Raw genomic sequence first — 18,271 nt, 5'->3', positions numbered from 1 at the left:
TACCATATTTTAATCATGCACAACCACAGATTAATTAGTTTTTTCTTTCTTCTATGTACAGCCACAGAAAAAAAAGTTCCCCATTGCAGTTCCTCGAGGCAGGATTATTTTGCTCAGTATCACTAGCTTCAAAAATGAGTTAGAAACAACATGGAAACAAGGGCTCAGAGTTTTAAGTGGGGAACATTCCAAGTTTGTTTATTCTAATAATTAATTTTTAATTGTTTGTTAATTTGGCAGCATGGTGGAGCAGCTGGTTAGCGTGTTATCCTTACTGTTCTGGGGACCAAGGTTCAAGTCCCCACCTATGTGGAGTTTGCTTGTTCTCCCTGTGCCTCTGTGGGTTTTTTTCCAGGCACTCTGGTTTCCTCCCACAACCCGAAAGCATGCATTAATTGGAGACTCTAAATTGCCTCTAGGTGTGATTGTGAATGTGACTGTTGTCTGTGTCAATTGGCTGGAAACCAGTTCAGGCTCTTTCCACCTCCTGCCCGATGGTAGCTGGGATAGGCTCCAGCACTCCCGCAATCCTTGTGCGGATAAGTGGCTCAGAAAATGAATGGATAGATTGATAACTGTACCCATTGTCAAACAAGGAAATTTTGTCAAATCATTACAGACGCTGGACTGATCTGCCTGTCGATCTGCCACTCGATTCTTCCCTCACTCATGAACAAGACCCCAAGATACTTGAACTCCTCTACTTAGGGCAGGATCTCGTCCCCGACACAGAGAGGGCACGCCACCCTTTTCTGACTGACGACCATGATATCAGATTTGGAGGTGCTGATTCTCATTCCAGCCGCTTCACACTCTTCTGCGAACTGCTTAAGTGAGGATTGGAAATCACAGTTTGATGAAGCCAACAGAGCCACATTATGTGCAAAGAGCAGAGATCCAATGCTGAGGCCACCAAATTGGACACCCTGTATACCTCAGCTGAGCCTAGAAATTCTGACCATAAAAATTAGGAACAAAATTGGTGACAAAGGGCAACATAGGCGTAGTCCAACTCTCACTGGAAACAAGTCCAACTTAATGTCAGGGACCGAACGCCCCATATCAGGGGGTTCTGTACCCCATACTCCCAAAGAACCCCCCACAGGACTCCCCAAGTCCACAAAATGCATGTAAACCGGTCGGGCAAACTCACATGCACCCTCAAGGATCCTGCCGAGGGGATAAGCTGGTTCACTGTTCCATGGCCTGGATGAAAACCACATTGCTCCTCCTGAATCTGAGATTCGACTTCCCGACGAAACCTCTTTTCCAGCACCTCTGAATGGAGCTTACCTGGGAGGAAATGTGTGATCACCCTGTAGTTGGACCCTGTATTGGAGCACTTTTCACGCCCTTCCAGGTCTCACTGTCATTACCCATGTGGGCATTGAAGTCCCCCAGCAAAATGATTGAGTCCCCAGAGGTAGCGCTCTCCAGGCTCCAAAAAGGGTGAGTACTTTGAACAAGTCAACAACAAACAACAGTCAGGATCACCAAGTTCCCCACCTTCAGGTACCACCCAGCTCACATTGCACCCGACCCCTATGGCCCCTTTCACAGGTGGTGAGCCCATGAGAAGGGGGGCCCATGTTACAATTTCGGGCTGTGCCCAGTCAAGCCCCATGGGTGCAAGCCCGGCCACCAGGCGCTCACCTTGAAGCCCCATCTCCAGGCCTGGCTCCAGAGGGGGGCCCGGTGACCTGTGTCTTGTCAAAGGAAACCTGAATCCATTATTTTTGCTCATAGGGTATTATGGAGCCATACTTTGTCTGGTCCTCCCTACCAGGAACGTGAAGCCCCAGACAACTTTGCTCCCCGGATCATCGGGAGACACAAACTCCTCCACCATGACAGGACGATGGCTCGAGGAGGGGTAAAAGATCATGATATCTTGCATGAGTCTGATCTTTTTAGTCACCAGCGTGCTTTCCTTACTTTGTGTAAAACACTGCGGCATCCTGCTCCAGTGATGGCCGAGCCTCAGCCGACCTCCATCGGCGCGCCGCCGACAACCAAGCCACAGTGGCATCCTGCTAGCGCTCCAGCAACAGCCGAGTTTCAGGCGACTTCCCCCGGCGCTTCAAGTAATCAATCTTTGAAATTGCGGATCTTATGGACGGGATTCAGTGGCAATTGGACGTTCTCGTCCCGGGATGGCCACAGCTGTTTCGAGCCCGTGTGGCAATGACAAGCGACTGGCTGCTGAGCCACGGCCATGTCGTGGTAGCAAGCCCACATTGCATTGGCAACAGACTTCCTGGTGAACCACGCCCACATCGGGGTAGCAACTGACCCACTACCAAGCCAAGCCCACGTCACGGTAGCAACCAACGCGCTACTGAACCAAGCCCACATCACAGTGGCAACTGACTTCCTGGTGAACCATCCTCTACTGAGCCAAAACCAAGTTGTGGTGGCAATTGACCCGCTGCCACGCCACACCCACGTCGCGGTGGCGGCAGACTTGAACCATGTTCCTGTCCAGGTGGCAGTGAAGCCTTGTTGGCCACCTCACGTTCCTGTCCAGGTGGCGGCGAAGGCTTGTCGGCTGCCTCACGTTCCTGTCCAGGCGGCGGCGAAGGCTCGTCAGCTGCCTCACGTTCCTGTCCAGGCGGCAACAGGTATCCGACCGCCGCACGTTCCTGTTCAGGCGGCGGCGAAGGTTCGTCGGCCGCCCCACGTTCCTGTCCAGGCGGTGGCGAAGGCTCGTTGACTGCCCACGTTCCTGTCCAGGCGGTGGCGAAGGCTCATCAGCCGCCCCACGTTTCTGCCCAGGCGGAGCGACATCCTGGTCCCCTTCATTCCGGTGTCAGCAGCGACAAGTATTTGGCCGTATTTTATTCCTGTCTAAACGGTGAATGGCCTCCGATCACTCACCGCTCCAACTTCAATGGCACCCCGTCCTCGGCTGCCCCTCCACTCCAGTCTTGACTGCGACCGGCACGCAGCAGCCTCACGCTCCTGTCTCGACGGTGACCAGCACGCGGCAGCCTCACGCTCCTGTCTTGACGGCGACAGCGACAGGTATATGGCCGCCTCATGCCCTGTCTCACTGGCAGCCGCCTCCCTCTCCTGCTTTAATGGCGACCGGTCCACGGCCGTCTGGCCACGCTTTAAGGGCGACCGATCCCCGACCACCTCACGACGAAGCTTCGGTGGCGTCCGGTGCCCGGCCGCCTCATGACCAAGCCTCGGCGGCAACCGGTGCTCAGCTGCCTCATGACCAGAACCTGGCAGCGAAGGCTCGTCGGCTGCCTCACGTTCCTGTCCAGGTAGTGGCGAAAGTTCGTCGGCCGCCCCATCTTCCTGTCCAGGCTGTAGCGAAGGCTCGTCAGCCGTTCCACGTTCCTGTCAGGAGGTGGCAAAGACTCGTCGGGTGCTCCATGTTCCTGTCCAGGCGGCGAAGGCTCGTCGGCCATACTCTGGTCAAGCTTGTTTACTTTATCAGTTGCCTTTTGTAGCAGGGAGCAGTGGCATTCTGAGACTTTCAGTAGTTGTCTGTTTGTCTGAGTTTTCTCCAAAAAATGAATAATCAATGGTCAGGTCCTGTGAAAGCATTCGCTAGTAGGTGGCCATCCACGTGTTTCTGTTAGCAACATGTCAGAACAAAATCAGTTCTTGCTCAGAGGTAAAGTTCGCTTTTTGGCAAAATTTTATTTTGGTCTGACCGTCAGTCCAGTGAGTCATCAATAGGATGTCGCTCCTTGACGATGTCCCTTCTATAGAGATCATGCGCGTGACGTCACTGTTTACGACACCACAGTGCCGGTCAAACAAAGCTGCTCGGCAGTGCGGGAGTCGCTGAACCGGAGCAAATTCTTCACAGTGCTGGAGACCTGTTGTGCTGTTGGGTGTCACAGTAGATGAGACAGTTCTTCAAAGATATAATTCTATAGAATACCTGCTTAAAATTCCAGAAAATATCAATGGATTTCGGCAACCAAATGGGATGGATGGTGCCCAACGAAATACACCCGTCTATGTACTGATCATTTCATTTCAGGTAGGAATTATTCTTCTCAATCTCAAATTATTAAGTATTTAAGATGTCAAGTTGACTCGTTTGAGAAGTATATGTATTTAAAAAAAAGAATAAACTTAATGTCACAGAGAGGTTTCCAGATGAGATGACTCCCCGTCCTAATTTATTAATTAATTAATTCGGGGTACTGTCTTGTTCCTGCCGGTCCCAGACCTGGCGGTGCAGGCCCCCTGCACACTTGCGCGTATATTTAGGACCCAGCGGAAAGTCTGGCTTTGCCAGATCGTTTCCATCCATGCTTCATTCCTGCACTTCCTCATTCCTGATCCTGAACTCCTGTGTACTGACCTCCGCCTGTCCTTCGACCAACTCCGTGAGCTTGACGCTCTTGATACTGCTGCTCACTCTGACTGACTCTCCGGCTTACGACCTTGGAACGAATAAAGATCTTCCTTTAACTGCCTCCCCGTCTACCGAGTCGTGCATTTGGATCCGCCCTAGCATTCTGGTTATGACACCAAGTGTCTCTAATTTTTCCACGTACCTTTGTTTATTATCACCATCTAAATATTTAGCAGTATAGGACAAAACTCTGGGTGTCGTGGTATAAGACATTTTTGTTTTGTCTCAACAGAATCAACTTCCAACAATGCTTGGTTTGACCGGCAATTTGGTGATGTAAATAAAAATCATGTGATTTTTTTTTTTTTTTTACGTAGGAGCACAATCTATATACAAGACACAGTAAGTGAAGTACAATGACTGTATGTATTCATCTAAAACAAATACATAAAAATGAAGCACATTTTCACTGTAATTATAGTTAGTTTTGCCAAAATATAATTATTTTTGGTAGATAACGTTTTTTTTTAAACATTCCCGTTTTTATTTTGTTCGTTTTCATGAAAAAAAAAAATTACCTTGGCGTGTGTGTGCACGTGTGTTCGTGCGTGCGCGCGCGGGCGCGTGTCTGTGCGTGGAGGGGAAGTTGGCATTCCAGGGTAGCTAGACAAAGAGGGGGACAGACGTCATTGTAATGGCATGCAGCTCGATACTCTTGCATACTGAATATGCCCCCAGGAAGCTTTTTTTCCATCAACCCAGAACGGTGAAGTTATTTAGTTGATCCAGCCCAGCTTCTCCCCCACTTTTTATTATTATTCCTTTTTTTTTTTTTTTGCTTTTACATACACACGCACGTACTGTGCAAATGTAACCTTTCGCAAGCCGCAGCCCCTCCCACTTCTCCATCCCTAGGAAGTTAGCTAGCCACTTTACTGCCAAGAAATGTGGAAAAACTGGCAGTCTGCCCGTTTCATCTGCAAACACACGGAAAAGGGGAGGGAGGATGGAAGCAGCATGAGATGGAGGCTGGGGAAGGGGAGGGTGGAGGTGACACAGAGGAGAAGGAAACGCTGCTGCTGTGCTTTGCCACGAGGAAGAAATACAATCAAAGGAGCAGAGTGAAGCGAACCGAAAAGGAGCTGCAGCAAAATATTGATGGAATTTACTTGCATGGAAAGAAACTACACGACTGAGAACCCATATGTGAACATTCTCTTAATACCAGCACACAAATAAAACAATTGTTTACACGTCAACATGAAACACTTCTTCTAGAAGCAAGAAAACCAAATACTGATGTTTCTAAATTGTATTACAACAGCAAGCTCTTTTTATGTGTTTTGGAGGGATTTTACCTGCACAAATAGTAATGATGATTGATTGATCCATGGTACTGTCTTCATGATACAATGTACTGATGACCACTTGTCAAAGCAAGGCAAAGCACTGCATAGTACTTGTATTATTGTATATAAGACCACACCAGCCACTTGAGAAGAAAACAGTGTCTTTTGTTAGCCAAGCATTTGGTGACAGTCATTATGCCCACAACGCAATCAGTTTCAAACCAAAGAAGAACAATTCAAGTTTTGATTTTAACTTTAATGTAAGAGTTTCCTCAAAACATATCATTTACATTTCAGAAATTACAGTTATGTTATGCAGAGTACCTCCATTTTCAGCTATTTGGAATAAATAGATGGATGTACGGACAGCTCAATAGATAGATAGATAGATAGAGATAGATAGATAGATAGATAGATAGATAGATAGATAGATAGATAGATAGATAGATAGATAGATAGATAGATAGATAGATAGATAGATAGATAGATAGATAGATAGATAGATAGATAGATAGATAGATAGATAGGCTTATTAACAAAGAATCCACACATTGTTATTAAAATTCAGTATGTTGAACCCCTGCAACATACTGTTATAGTATTTTACAACAACTGTATTCTGCAATTATAGTGATTGGTAGAAAAGAGATTTCAATCCCAGAACTTTCCTCATCTTGATTCTTCAGCTCAGAGATGGCTCAGTTTGTCATTATTCATGACAAAGTTGTTTCTGCAGTTGTTTCTGCAGTTGTGTCTGCGGCGAGCAGACAAGTTTCTACATCATCAAGACACCCAGGGACACGCTGTGAAGAAACTGATACCACTCTTACCAACCACTGGAGTTAGTGAATCGACTATGAACTTGCCGGAGACAACAGTAGACCCTGTTCCGGAAGTGCATCTGCAGTACATCTATCACACCTGAAGATCAAGGCGACAGCAGTCACCAGAATCTAATTAATGAGAGACATTTTTCCACCAGAATTAGGACAGCTCCCAAGTACCTGAGACTTTGTTTGTTCATAGATTTAGGAACTGAATGAGCCACGGGGCAGAATATGGAGATTTTGGGTCGTCCACGTCATCCTTCATATTGATGTAAAAACAAGAATAGATGTGATGAAAAGAATCGTTTTGAAAATACTCTTTTGGTGTGGTGGCACATGATGCTGCTGTAGCATTTCTGATGACTACTATGTGGAGTTTGCATGTTCTCCTTGTGGCTGTGTGGGTTTTCTCTGGGCACTCCAGTTTGCTCCTATATCTAAAAAACAATGCATTCATTGGGGACTCTAAATTGCCGCTAGGTGTGATTGTGAGTGCGACTGTTGTCTGTCTCTATGCGCCCTGCGATTGGCTGGGAACTAGTTCAGGGCGTACCCCACCTACTATCACGTCCCATCGGAAACGAGAGGTAGGACCCAAATGCAGGAACTCGGAAGACGCAAGGTAGTTCAAGAAGAGACACGTTTATTGTACGCAGAGGTCGGGGATCGAGCAGGCAGTCCGGTGCAGCAGCGGTAGTTTGGGCGTCGGGCGAAGAGAGCAGATGAGTGGGCAGGCAGTAGTCGGTATACGGGGAAACAATCAACGCAGGCAGCAGTGTCAAGGAGTCAGGCTTACAGGGTTGGTCGGAGAACGGACGAAGGTCAGTACACACAGGTTCAATCAGGGATACGAGAGTGCTGAAACGGGACATAAAGCTCAACGAACTGGCGGAGGACCAGTCGTCACCGCGTCTTATATATACGGGGGATGATCAGGCCCCATGAGGCACAGGTGTGTGCCTCCCAATCAGCGCAGCCGCACAGCTCGTGCTGAAGCGGCAGGATCATGACACCTACTGCCCGATGACAGCTGGGATAGGCTCAGAAAATGGATGGATATTTTGTTGTATTGCATTCGGCAAGCACTGGAAATTGTTTGCTTATTGAAGCACTTGTGCAGAAGAGTTAAATTGTTTACATCAGCAGATTCAGTCAACCAGTCTCATCACATCCAGAAACTCTGGACAACTTTCATCCACCCTCAGGGTTTTGCCACCAAGGAGCTTTTTAACTACCTCGGTACGTCAGTCCCAGAGATATGAGAACCTGCCTCAGAGAACCCAAACTCTATTTCCTCAAGGGAAGGCACATCGCTGGAATTGAGGAGGTCTTCAAAGTATTCTCCCCACCATTTTACAAGGTCCCACATTGAGGTCAGCAGTGCCCCATCCTCACTATGCAAAGTGTTAACAGTGCATTGCTTCCCACTCCGAGACGCCGGATGGTAGACAATAATTTCCTCGAAGCCATTTGGAAGTCTTTCTCCATGACCTTGCCAAATTTCTCCAATGTCCAAATTTTCCCTTCAGCAACCACCATTGTATTGTATGTATTCTGCTTGGCCAGCCGGTACTCGTCAGCTGCCTCAGGAGTCCCATGGGCCAACCCACAGCTGCCCGCACTGGATGCTAATAAGACCAGGCATTTAAAACCCGGGTGTCATCCCCATAAACATTCTAAAATAGATATTGTCATGAAAAATACATATAACATTATTCACTTCAATGTCTATACGAAAAAATAAATCATCCATGCGCAAAGTTGCAGAAGTGTCATTCTACGATATCCAAGTGGTCGCCATATTGGCTGCGTCCTCCGTCCGTGACGTCACACGTGCACTCTAACTATGGGAGACAAACGCGCCCGGTCTGACATGGAAGCTCTTTTCAAAAAGGAGAACACCACACAACCGAGTGAAGTTACCGGGGCAATATTACAATATTGTTTCGAGCCCTCGAGGGAATTTTACACTATTGTTTCGAGCCATATTCAGATGATAAGCGATCACGGCCAAACCTCATTCCCATCTGATCCACTTCTGCTGTGGAGATGAGCCATCACAGTGACACGCAGCCTTCGCAGAAGCAGTGACCGCCTGGTGGCATATAAGGAGGAGGTGGAGCCGAGCCAATCTGCTTTTAGGGGTATGTTCAAAGCCGCCGCAGTACTTGTTGAACACCGTCGAGCCGGGGCGCATTACTACCTACCTCTTATTTGAAACCCACAAACCTCTCGTCCTCTGCACCGATGCAATCCATTTTTCACAACGAACCGTGTCTCTTGCAAACTTATGAAGGCTAAATCCATTCTCCCGAGTGCTCAAGCAATGTCCAGCAATGCAATGAGCCAGCATTTTGGCTAACACGAAGGAACAGCGAGCTACCTTCCCGGAGGTAAAACTAATGGAAACAAACAAGTCCACTCGGGCACCTCTGTCCTGTACGTCATTTCCTGCTTCTTCTCAAAAACAAATCCCTCGAGAGGATTTTCATGGCTGGAGTTACAAAAAGCTGTATACGTCAAAATCATGTTTTGTGGTGAAAAAACACACGGGACCATATTGGCTGTGGGTTTTTCATGAATAATATACCAAAAATCATCCATTTCATGACACTTGACATTTAAGCCTGGAGTGTGTCACCTTCATTGGCCAGTGCGTTGTGTTTATGTTGAACTCTGCTTTTCTGTGCGTGAATACGCAAGCGTTTTGTAGTGCTTCCCTGTGCTACAACATTCCTGTGCCATCATAGTCTTGTTACATTTTTGTTCATGTTACCAAGTTTTGCCTTGAATTTATCAGACCTCGCCTATCATGTTTTTGGACCTTGCCTGTAGCCCCACATTTTTGTGCATCTGTATTCTCGGACAGCTTAGCAGTGTATGACCTCAGTTTGGAATAAAACCACTCTTAACATTATGCTCTTGCCTCGGAGTCCTGCATTTGGTTCTAGTCCCTTGCTGCGTGCTCATGACACAATCCAGGATGAGCACTGAACTCCAACAACAGAACACCCTTCAGCTTCTTATTGGGGGTGTGGTGTGTTTGTGTGTGTGTGTGTGTGTGTGGGGGGGGGTTCTTCCCAATCATTCCCTTCCAGGTCTCACTGTCATAGTTCATGTGAACATTGAAGTCCCCCAGCAGAACGATAGGGAACCCAGTAGTGAGCACTGTTCAGAAATCCCTCGAAGGACTCCCAAAAGTGTGGGTACTCTGAACTGTTCGTACTATTTTGTACAAACACACAGTAAGGATCAATCCCCACACAAAGGTAGAGTGACGTTACCCTCTCGACCACCAGGGTGAACCCCAACGTACAGGCACTGAGTAGGGAGCAATAAGTATACCCACACACTATCAGCGCCTCTCACCGTGGACAAGAGCCCTATCTGTGTGTACAAGTGAGCATGACTATATGTAGCCAGCACATCTCAACCTCAAAAACCAGCTCGGCCTCCTTCTTTGCCAGAGAGGTGATATTCCATGCCCCGAAAGACAGCTTCTGTAGCCGGGGATTGGATCACTAAGGTACCTGTCTTCAGTCACCACCCAGCTCAAACTGCACCTGACTTATATGGCCGCTCCCATGAGAAGGGGAAGCCATGTTCTCCTTTCAGGCTGTGCCCATCTGAGCCCCATGACTCCAGCCCTGGCACACAGGTGCTTCCCTTCGAGCCCTACCTCCGGGCCTGGCTCGAGATTTCCGGGGGAGGTGAGTCCCTGTGACCCATGTCTGGGCAAGCGAAACCTAAATCCATATTTTGTACTTGTCATAGGGGTTTATGAAGTCATGCTCTGTCTGGTCCCTCACTTGGGACCTTTTTGCCGTGGGTGACCCAACTAGGGGTATGAATTCCCAGACAACTTAGCTCCTCGGATCATTGGGACACACAAACCCCTCCACAATGATAAGGTTACATCTCAAGGTGGTGGAAAGGAGAGGTCATGAAAGAAAGTTGGTAATTTAACGTTAAATTTGAACATATACCAGAGTATTATTTTGCCCGTTTGTATGTTTATACAGCATTTGTGTCATGGACTGCCCCGCAGTATTGTGCTCTCGCTCTCTCCCCTCCCTTCTCTCTTCCAGCATGTGTTCTCAATCAGCCATCATCATCACCACCACTATTTAAGCCTGCCTGTTTCCCAGGTTTGAAGCCAAAGTATTGCAGAATCTCATAGCGATACCACAGTCCACCCACTTAATAAGTTACTCAACCCCTCATTAACTCTTGTCTCTTGTGTGTCCCTATTGCTTCCCTACGTTCCCATCTCACGCCATTCCTGCCACCAAGCCATGCACCTGTTCAGTCTACTGCCTGCCACCTATCCATGTCCCCACCTACCGACAGATCCTGGACCATCTCCATAACCTTTTGTCAATATCCTGTTCATCACATTACATCTGCCTCCGTCTGGTCTTGGGTCCAGCTCCCCTCAACTCATGACAGAATACTTTGTGCATCATGGACCCAACAACCCTGGAGGTAATAACAACTACACTCACCTTCCAGGAACTCATAGTATCATTCCATTCCCTCAGGGAATTATCCCATGTATTCAACCTCCAACCATACAGTTATTCAACTGAACATTCAAAAGTAGCATACATCACTAACCTCCTATATGGGAAAGCTTTCGTTTGACTCATTTTCCATTGAAATCGTCAAGGTGTTGGATCACCCCATCAAGGGCAAAGAAGGCACCGGTCATCTCTCTCGCTCTCTCAGGGAACTAGTCCCGAATATTCTGTCGACCTCCATATCGTTGCTTGTGTATGCGGGTGGGAGGGAGCCTGAGGGGAATTTTCGTCAATGGCCTCACAGACCAAATTAAAGAGCTGCTCGCTGTCAGGGAGGAGCCCTTCTCCTGTGAGACTTTTATAACCCTTGCTATCAGCGTGGACAACAGAGTGCAAGAGAGAGCCCGTGAGAAAGGGCTCCGCACGTGTAGACACACTTTCGCACGAAACACCCCGACGTCAGTCAAACACCCACTGCCTCCATTGCTCTCTGCACTTTTGTCACACAAATTGCAAAAACACGATTAGACGCTCCAACCACTCCACACTGTCCTCATCGATTCCGGTGCTGAAGACATTTTCATTCATGATGGACGAATACACAAATTACAAATTCCCCTCCAACCATTCCCATCTCCGAAAAGCATCACAGCCCTGGATGCCCGAGTCATGTCTTCTACCTCTCACCAAACAGTGTCTATCACGCTCCTCATCTCCGACAATCACCGCAAAACCATATCCCTCTTTGTTATTCCTTCCTCTGAGATACTCTTGGTTCTTAGTATAGCCTGGCTCCATATTCATAACCCCACAATAGATTGTCCTCATATATCTATCACTGGTTGGAGTCCTCATTGTCATTTCCACTGCCTGCTTTCTGTTATTTCCCTCGTCCAAGATGCTCCATCTGCTGCCAACCCAGTCGACCTCTCACAAGTTCCACAAGAATGTCATGACCTCTCACCTGTATCCAACATTTGATCATATGGACACAAGAGAACAAAAACCTTGCTTACCTCAGTTTCACTAAACATCTCAATTCCTGACAAGCTTGCTGGGCCCTATTCCTCAGCAGCTTTAATTTCAGTCTCTCCTTCCGTCCCGGTTCCAGTAATGCAAAAGCAGATGTGGTGTCTCGTATTCATTCACCACCCACTAGTTCAGCAGAACCTGAGCCCATTCTTTCACCCACCTGCTTCGTGGGAGTTGCCATGTGGGAGCTCTAACAGGTGGTCATGGAGACCCAAAAGACCCAACCTGACCCAATACCGGGGCCCATGACCACCTGTTCATCCCAGATTCGGCACGTTCCAAAGTCCTGCAAAGGGCCCACAACTTGAAACTAACCTATGTCCCTGGAAACATCCATTCAACCTAATTCTTCCAGCAACACTTCTGTTGGCCCAGCCTCGTTAAAGACACCCGAGAGTTCGTTTAAGCCTGCACTGTCTGCACCTGAGTGAAGCCTGCGCATCAGGCCCCACCCGGTCTGGTGCACCCTTTGCTCATTCTAAGTCACCCATGGTCTCACTTGTTGTGGACTTGGTCACCAGCCTTCCTCGTTCTGTGGGTAACACTGTCAACCTTACAGTAGTCAATCACTTTTGTAAATGTGTCCACTCTGTCCCCCTCCGCAAACTCCCATCTGCTCAGGAAACTGCTAAAGTCCTTGTGTCACATGTGTTGAGACTACATGAATTCTCGCTATCATCTCTGACTGAGGTCCCCAATTCTCATCACATGTCTGGGAGGGATTCTGCATGGCAGTGGGTGGAGCAGATAGTTTGGTTTGGTTATCACCTGCAAACAAACAGCCAGCCAGAGCGGGCATCACAGTGCCTCATGTTACACAGCTGTGACCGGCGACAGGTGTCAGAGATGAAATCACTCGGAACGGTGGCCAGGCCATGCCCCTCTTGGCCGTGGTCCAGCCTTGCTCATGACAGAACTCCCCCTTAAGGCCCGGATCCCAGACGTGACCAAACCAAAAAAAAAAAAGAACCAGAATAAAACACATGACCAGGGGAGGGCAGAAAGAGAACTGGGGGAGGGCACAAACCCCCCAACCACAGTTCGTCAAATTGAGGTGTCGAGCCGAGCAGGTCAGGAGGTCGGCCAAGACGCCACGTACCAGGGTCCCGATGGGGAGAATCGGGAGGACGTCCATGAGGATTAAACCAAAGGCAAAGCAGGAAAAATACTGGAGCAGGCGACGGCTCTGGATGAAGACCTCCTAGGATGTGGTCATGAGGCGGCTGGGGATTGGTCGCCGCCAAGGCTTGGTCGTGAGGCAGTCGTGGGTCAGTTACCGCTGGATTTTGGTTATGAGGTGGCCAGGGACTGGTCCCCGCCGAGTTCTGGTCATGAGGTGGCCAGGGACTAGTCGCCCCCGAGGCTTGGTCGTGCCGCGACCGTGGAATGTTCCACTGCCAAGGTTTAATCACGAGACAGCTGTGTATCGGTCGCCACTGAGGGTAGGTCGGGAGGCAGCCAGGCACCTGTTGCCACCGAAGCTTGGTCGTGAGGCGGCCGGAGATCGGCCGCTGCTGGGTTTTGGTCGTCAGGCGGCCGGGAACCAGTCATCACCGAGTTATGGTCGTGGACGAGTCGCCGCCGAGGCTTGGTCGTGAGGCGGCTGTGGGCCAGTTGCCGCCAAGGCTTGGTCGTGAGCCGGCCATGGAATGGTCGCCACCGAAGCTAGGTCAGGAGGCGGCCGTGGGCCAATCGCCATCTAGATAGGAATGTAAGACAGTCAAATACCTGTCGCCGCCGGCACCAGAACGAAGGGGACGGGTTTGGGTTAGCCGCCTGGTCAGGGGACGTGGAGAGGCCAACGAGCCTTCGCCGCTGCCGAACAGGAATGTGTGGCAGTCACATAGCTGTCCCCACTGCCTGGACAGGAACGTGAGGCAGCCGACGAGCCATCGCTGTGGCCGCCGCCTGGACAGGAACGTGGGGCAGCTGATGAGCCTCCGCCGCCTGGTTCGCCAGGAAGTCAGTTGCTACCGCAACGTGGGCTTGGCTCGGCAGCGGGTCAGTTGGAACCGCGACATGGGTGTGGCTCGACAGCCGGTCGCTAGTCACTGCTGTATGGGCTCGAAACAGCTGTGGCCATCCCAGGACGAGAATGTCCAATTGCAGCTGAATCCCGTCCATAAGATCCACAATTTCAAAGATCAACAAATCGCCGTCGACTGAGCCAGCGAAGCGTCGGGGGAAGTCGCCTGAGACTCGGCCCTCGCTGGTGATATGTGGATGGAAGATGGCTGTGTCCTGGCCATCGCTGACGTGGAAGTGAGATGCCACTGGGGCTTGGTTGTCAGCGAAGCGCCGACGGACAATAAGTTGGTGCTGAGGCTCGGGTGTTGCTGGAGCGGAATGCCGCTGTGGCTTTGTTGTCTTGGTTGCCGCGCCGCAGGAGATGCCAGGCGGTACCCATCTTGGGCGTCTTCTCTATCCGCCACGTGGAGGTTCCGGATAGATGGCCAAACGGGTTCCGAAAAAAAGATTAGAGGAAGAAGACTGGGACTCAAAGGCATACAGGAGCAGGAAGCGTAGGACTGCAAAACAAACTCCTTGATCACCGGGAGGCAAAGTTCAAATTCAGTGTCCGAGTAAGAATCAGGCTGTCAGTCATAAAAATTTAAGTCTTCCTCATAATCCGAAAAATCTGAATCCAAAACAACATGTGGTGGTGAGTAGGTCGTGGTTGGGATGAACTCATGGTACAAGGGCAGTGCGGGAGGCAAGGTAAAAGAGGGTGACATAACGGAGCCCACCCGGATAGGAGACGCTTGATCCTCAGGCAGGCGGCGTCCCATTCGACGTGCCCAGAGATGCCGCGTCTTCCCTATTGGGTCCTTTTCTGACCAGTTTGCTCTGTCACAAACCAACATTGTACAGGCAGACCCAAATACAGGAATCCACGACGAGGACATGATGTTCAGTGGGTGTTATTATAAACGAAAGTTCTGCACAACAGCACACTCCAAGAAGGCAGGATCCAGAACACAAGAAACAATGCCCGATAACTGTGAGTCAACTAAAGAGCATTACCAAAAGCGTGACTTGACAATAATGGCGCAGTGATGGTGTAACCTCGGATGCGGGAAAGCATAGTCAATGAACTGGGAAAAAACAGTGACAGAACTTCAACTGAAATACATTGTCTAATCATAGTGTCTCACGTGACACAGCTGTGACCGGTGACAGGTGTCAGAGGTGAAACCACAAGGAGCGGTGGCCAGGCCACGCCCTTTCTTGGCCGTGGTCCAACCTTGCTCATGACAGTACGCTTGACATACTCTGGTTTATCCAACCAACACCACCAATGATTTTTTTAAGGTTTTAGCGCCATCATTTTTGGAAAACAACATTCTGTCTGTAACTTACTTGTTGTCTTCTGCTCATCGATCACTGACTGTTTCAAATTCCTCACTTTGAGGTCCATTTTCGTGACTGCTGTAAAACCGACACAATGTAGCGTAAGTGCGCAGAGGCACATTAGAGATCACAAATATCTGTGCTGTGAGATGAGTACTTGGAAACCGTTTCCCACCCATGATCATTTGTGTGGCCCCAATGCGATGATTTAAAAAAAATCCATCCATCTAAGCCGCTTATCCTCACAAGGGTCGCGGGAGCGCTGGAGCCAATCCCAGTTATCTTCGGGTAAGAGGCGGGTTACACCTTGAACTTTTTGTCAGCCAATTGCACCATTAAAATAAATGTATGGCAATAACAAAAAATTTCTACAGTGATTTCTACAGTAATCCATCTGGTTTGACGCCTGCTGTTCATATATTTATGAAAACATCTCTGTATTAATAGCCATAATACATATGTACCACATATATCCACAGAGCTCAGAATCTGTCTACCTGTGCTCCATAGGAAAGCTATGGCGTCAGGTGGGCGAGAGACTGCGCTGCGGAACCAAAACTCTTGGGATTAAAACAATGTTTCTCTACAAACGCCACGGATGGCATAGAGGATGACATGCTCTGGGAGCAAAATGGGATCACTCTTCATGAATTCAGGAGGCACCAGAAGTGGACAAAGTCACCAAAGGTAGCTAATATAGATATTTTTTCGAATTAGAGATGAGCCAGATGATGCTTTTGAAGTCTTGGCCAAGGATGTGTAATGTAGAGGATAAACTGCACTATGCACAAACGTTTTATGCAGAAATATTTAATGCAAAAATGTTTAAGTCAAATGAGTTTTAAGACTGTAATATGTGTTATCAACAGTATTAATAAAATGTTTTGCCATAATTTATTTTAGTTGGTTGAGGGATTCTGTTCTGACAATTACAGGGACCAGGACACGTGTGTCTTGTCGCCTGTCTCGAGATTATATTACGGCTACATCAGCACGTGCACAATGATTATTATGAATGATTGTTGTACAGACAGGGTTTTGAAAAACAATACAAGTACAAACCGAACAAAATATAAATAGAGATAATTCCCAATATTTTGAGCATATGGGTAGCAGCAATTTGGTGATGCACATTGTAAATTGGTAGAAGGGTTTTCCCGATTTTTTAGGTCAACTTTGGGGGTGCGTATTATACTTCAGGATGCATTATACTTGAGAAATTATGGTATACTGTAGACTGCTGCATGATTCATCACTTTGCACTGTTCTCTTTGCACAATTGTCATCACACTGGTCTATAACGGTCAACCGCAAATGGGTAAGGGCAGTCTGTATAAGCTTAATATAATGTGGGGCATGTACACACTCTACTTGTTCTAAATGCTAGAGGACTGTATCTATGCACAACTGTGACGCTTATAAGGAATAGTTTCCTATTAATTGAATGTTTATTGTTCTTTGATCTTGTTTGTCTCTCGGTTCTTCTCAGCACTCAACATGAATGTCATACCAGGCCGGCTGCAACTGCCAGAGACAAATTCCTTGTGTGTTGTTCCATACTTGGCCATTAAATCTGGTTCTGATGTTGAGCACTGACAAAGTGGAGCAATTAATGCAGTTGCTGTTGGAGACCTAAAATTCTCAACAAGGTATCAATACACCCCTGCTCAAGCAGCAATGGAGGGCAGTCAACTCAAAGAGTAGGTGCTTCTCCATTTAGCAAGGACCAACCTATAGACTTGCGATTTCAACCCTAACATGGAGATGACCGATATTGTGGACATATATAACGTTGCAGTGCCCCAGCAAGGGTAAGCTAAAGGACCAGTGGCTTGGTCTCTTGGCTCCTTTTCTCATAGGTGAAGCACTTAAAACATATCAGTATTTAGAGCAGGGGTCACCAACACGGTGCCCGCGGGTGAGCGGTAGCCTGGAGGACCATATTAGGCGACCGCGAGGTATGTTCTAAAAATATCATAGGGAAGAAATTGTTACTTTCATTTGTGCTTTAAATTCTGAATCTGACTTGTTTACGTGAATTGAAATTTTAAAATACCTGTAATGTCTTTTACTACAATAAATTAAAACTTCAATATTTTATGTACGAAGTCTGAGTCTGAAATATGCCGCAAACAGATTCATTAGGCCTTCATATGATCAGGGCTCACGAAGTAGCCCTCAGCCTCAGAAAGGTTGCTGAGCCCTGATTTAGAGCCTGATGCAAAAGCTCATAAGCAGCTCCTGGCGGCAATATAAAGCCACCATGGCTTTATAAAATTTAGAATGGCACTGCGTTTTCATAGCTAGTCCTATATAAGGGCTCACTCCCTGCTTCCAGATGAATGAGCTAATTAGACTGTCTAGAGCATGGTTATAAGCGGTCAGAACCACAATTAGGGTCCAGTGAAGATGACACGCAGTATGCCCGAAAGCGTTATACCACTTAAAGGTAATGTAGGTACAGGATGAAACTATTCAATTACAAAATCCCACACTTACTAATGTGTTAAAGAATCTTCAGGGGATAGAGGGAACATTAGTGAAAAACTAGTATAATTCTAGCCTATTCCCACATTGTAGTTGCAGGTAGCACTTGTTCCTCAACTGCATTGCTCACCGGAGTTAACACACACACACTTACTTGGAGCCCACTTGGGGGTTAGAAAAACAAAAGTGATATTACAATAATAGGAGTAGGAGTAGTGGTGCCAGCAGTAGTCATGGTGAAGTATTACAAATTAGATAGAAGTAGGAGATAAAGTATTATGGATGCAGTTTCTCGTTTTTCCTGAAAACTGCTCCCAAAAATCATGCAGGAACCTTTGTATCCAGCTGCCTATCATAGAACCCCCCTTTGAGAGGGTCATG

Source organism: Syngnathoides biaculeatus, chromosome 17 (genome assembly GCF_019802595.1).
Source record: "Syngnathoides biaculeatus isolate LvHL_M chromosome 17, ASM1980259v1, whole genome shotgun sequence".
NCBI lineage: Eukaryota > Metazoa > Chordata > Actinopteri > Syngnathiformes > Syngnathidae > Syngnathoides > Syngnathoides biaculeatus.
Note: the sequence above shows the minus strand (reverse complement) of the source record.